Source organism: Chenopodium quinoa, unplaced genomic scaffold (genome assembly GCF_001683475.1).
Source record: "Chenopodium quinoa cultivar QQ74 unplaced genomic scaffold, ASM168347v1, whole genome shotgun sequence".
In the NCBI taxonomy this organism is placed as follows: Eukaryota; Viridiplantae; Streptophyta; class Magnoliopsida; order Caryophyllales; family Amaranthaceae; genus Chenopodium; species Chenopodium quinoa.
The window spans coordinates 979,420-983,482 of NW_018742467.1; the positions used below are offsets into that span (position 1 = coordinate 979,420).

At 33.7% G+C, this 4,063-nt stretch overlaps 1 long non-coding RNA gene across 1 annotated transcript; it reads left to right on the plus strand.

Moving 5' to 3' along the window:
- The first annotated feature begins 2,822 nt into the window (after positions 1 to 2,822).
- LOC110719035 lies at positions 2,823 to 3,829 on the plus strand. Its single transcript, XR_002511004.1, has 3 exons — positions 2,823 to 3,124; positions 3,240 to 3,367; positions 3,487 to 3,829. It is a non-coding gene; the product is annotated as an uncharacterized LOC110719035 (long non-coding RNA).
- The last annotated feature ends 234 nt before the right edge of the window (positions 3,830 to 4,063 follow it).

Below are 4,063 nucleotides of genomic sequence, written 5' to 3' on the forward strand. Positions count from 1 at the left end.
TCTAGCTTGCAGAAGATCGTCGAAACAAACATCAGGATGGCGTTCCCTAGCTTTCAGAAGGTAATCACAACAACAGAAATGCAACAGCAACAAATCAGTTACCTTCAGAGACGTGTGCTCGACGCTGCAAGATACGCGTTTCTTAACTCTCTTATCTATTTTAACTAACGCTAGTTTTCAGGTATCGACGTTACAAGAATGATTTAGGATCCCTGAACGTTCTGAATCATTCTCTGTCCCTACCGATACTTTGACTTTTGTTTTCGAAACTTGCGTTTCTCCAAACTCAGTCAAAGTGGGGGCTTCTGTGGACACCCATTTGTGTCTCCCCAAAACCAAACCCAGTGAGGAGTACCTTTCACGTCGAATCATAATCGAATGAAGTGAAAGTGGGGAAAGTCTAGTGTTGCGGTTAATTTTTATTTTTTTTCTTTCTCTCTGTTTTTGAAAACCTATTTTAAGAAAACAGCCAATATAATTTAATTTGTTCCATGGCAAGGGTCCAATAATAGTGTATTTGGGTCGGGTTCATAAAGAGCTTTCCAACGATATATTATAAACCTAATTCCGATGAATAATGAGGATGTTATGGCCAAATTACTAAACTGGGCCCTGGTTTGATATTTATATGCGGCCCAATGATCTAGAGGAGGGCCTAATATTGATTTATCATTCTTAATGCAATTAGAATTGATTATAGTTTTCTAGATTATTCTAGAAGGTTCTTTTCATTCATAATTTAATTAACATTGATAAATTGACTTTAGTTGACCTTTTAGAGTTTTAATCAGAATAAAAGAAGTGTTTTTAAGGAAAATATGATTTTGCCCTTTTGTACGGCTAAATTTTATCAAATTAAGAAAACGCGTGGAAACTGTTTTCTAGCGTCTGACGACAGGACTAGCGCCAAGTGCCAAGCTTGGCGTCTGTGCTTGCCCTGGCGTCTGGCGCCAATTTGTTTTATTCTCTTCGAAACTCTGATTCGGTTTTTTATCCATCCGGATGTTTCAATATAAATAGCCTCCTAAAACCTCCGTTTTCAATCATCAATTATAATCAATTCTTCTCACCAACCCTCATCAAGGATTTCTTGATTCTCTCTCTTTATAAGCTTAGCCTTTTACAAACACAATTCCTCATACATTAGCACTAGGCACACCTAGCATAATTCAAAGTTGCCTTGGCCCTAGACGTGAAAGGTTTTAATTTTTGAGGGTTTGGTCACAAATCTCTCTTTCAATTATTTAATTTAATTTTTTGATCATTATTTTCGTTCAAGTTACTAACGTGTGTATTTTGTTATTAGAAAGAGATACAAGGCATCCAAGTAGTTGCTTTAATGGTTTGCATTGATATTATGATATAGAAATCATGTCTAGGTTGTTATTTTGATTCCTAGTGTCATGTTAGGGCGTTTTGATCTTCCTACTATCATGTTTAGGGTAAAGAATAAGTTCCTTAAATCAAGTATGATTGTTATGATGCTTCCTATTTTCTTTCCTAATAGCATGTTAGTATCATGTTAGGGCTAAAGCTTTTATTTTTATTATTTAATGACATGCTAGGGTTTGTTATTAGTCTTGTTAGTATCATGCCTAGGATCTTGCTATTATTATTGTGCTTTAACATGATTATGTTAATTATGATTAATTTTATTATTTTAATTATGATTATAATTGTTATAATTTATGATGATTAATATAATTATTATTATCATGATTATTTATTATTATTATTATGTTGCTTGATATATTTATTGTTATTGCTTGATCACGCCTTTTATGCATGTTTAAAGGGAATTGGTACTTGTAGTCACGCTTAATAAGATAATTAATAATCTTGTTTAGTGTTAATTTGATTATAATTCAAGTGATCACCTATAATAGTTTATTTGTGCATTAATATTCAACCAACATAGATTAAACAGGTTTAGGGTTAATCATATTGATTGCGTGTTAGTCAAAAAGTGCACATGAATACGATCAGAATAAAATAGAGGCCTATTTTTAGGGCAGGTTCAATCTCTTTTAGGTTGGATTTGTACCTTCATCCCCGAACTACCAGTCATGGTTCAAGACCTATTGGATTTAACGATATCCTGGATCGTTAAGGGGGTTTAACCTTCACCTCGTGAACGGTTTACAAGTTCCTAAAACTTGTTGGCGACTCTTTTGCTCTATCTTCCTTCTCTTTGGACGCCACCGTACTTTAGTGTGTGATCACAGTGGGGTTCAAGTTTGGGGTAATGCTTGAAATATTCCCTACAACATGGCATATATGAATCAACATCCCATCAAACATGATATAAACACTCCCCCAAGCTTGAATGAGACAATATACTCAAATCATAAATCATAGAATCCATGAGAGGGGAAACGAAAGAAATCAAACCAACAATACCAACACATGTCCAACAAATCATCAACCATTAAAGAAAGAGAAAGGGAAGATATTATTGGATTTAGGTGGGTATATATACTCGCAAATGACCCAATTAAACCTTTCAAAGCTAATTTCTTCAAGAATTGAAACTTGTTTTCCATGCTCTAGAATTGTGGTGCTAATCTTCCTTGATTGTTAATTCAAACCAATGCGCTAAAGCATCACTACTACAAAAAATGGAAAAAAGACCCCTAATTAGAGACCCGTTGTCATAACCAACGGGTATGTTTGATGTAAGAGATCCGTTAATAGAGGTAACATGTCTCTTATAAGCCCTTAGCCCACAACTTTATTAAGTGGAGTGAAATAAGAAACCCATGTAAGAGTCAACGGGTCTCTTATCTCCCTTTTCCACTTTGCATTATTTACGGATGTAGGGACATGCTTTTGGCTCAATATTTTTCCTCTTGAGCTATACCACCATTAATTATAATCAACTCTTTCTTTCTCAATACACCGACATTCCTCTAAAACTTATTCATCACACCTCCATATTTTCTCTCATCAATGCCTTCTTCTCCTTCTTTTTCCACCTTAATCAACAAATTTTACGAACAAATGCGTGCTCCGTCCTTGTATTTTTGAGAATTCTCTTCCTTCAAGATCCCTCGTTGCTTAGCCTCCAACGACGGTTGCGAAGTGCTTTGATGCAATTAGATCTAGATCTAATTAAGCATTCAAGGTAATTTCTCAAAAAATTTTAGCCTTTTTTCTCCAAGTTTTCATATTTCAAGTTTTTGAATTTATATTTGAAACACAACCCTGTTCTTAATTTCATCTTCTAACCTTATTTTCAGTTACGAAGTGCGTTAGTTACGCCTACGTTTGAATTTCACAACTGGGCAATATCAAAATTGGCTAAATTGACACTATTAAAAGGGAATTTTGGAATACCCAATTTTCACACAGAGTTGCAATTGATTTGGTAAGTGTTCATTTGACGATGAATTTGTATTTTTCTAATATGATTGTTTGATAACGTAATTATTACTCGATTCAATTTAGTTTTATAGTCTTATCATATATATGTTTTTTTTTTTTCAGTTCCTTATCTGATGAATCCATGCAGAAATTCCTTACCTGCGAAATTCAGAGTGACCAAAAGTTCCAGGTCATCGAACTTGCAGAAAATTGAATACTCAAGCCTTATTGATGTAAATGTAGAAGTAAATTTTAGGACTTCAAATATTTTTGTGTTAGTTTTGCTTAAAAGTTGTTTTTTTTTTTAATTTATTTTTGGGTATCATATCAAAATTTTTATCCCATGCTATTTCATATGGTCTTAAAGTATTGTAAGTACTTAAAATTTATTAATTTTCCACCAATTTGTGTAGCGACAAAATATTCAATCTTCAAATGCAAACCATATCAAACGCAAAAAATAATTTCTAATTAATTTTTACAAAAATAAAGAACAAAGAGACCCGTGAATTGGTATGATAGGTTTGTTTGATACCCACCAAACAGACCCCTAATCTCAAATAACGAGTCTTTTTTCCTTTTAAATTATCAATTTTCTAATTTGTGTGACAGACCCGCTATTACTGACGACGGGTCTCTTTGTCCTCACAAAAAAAAACCCCTCTAAGGAACAGGTCTCTTTATCAAAGAGACCCTTGAG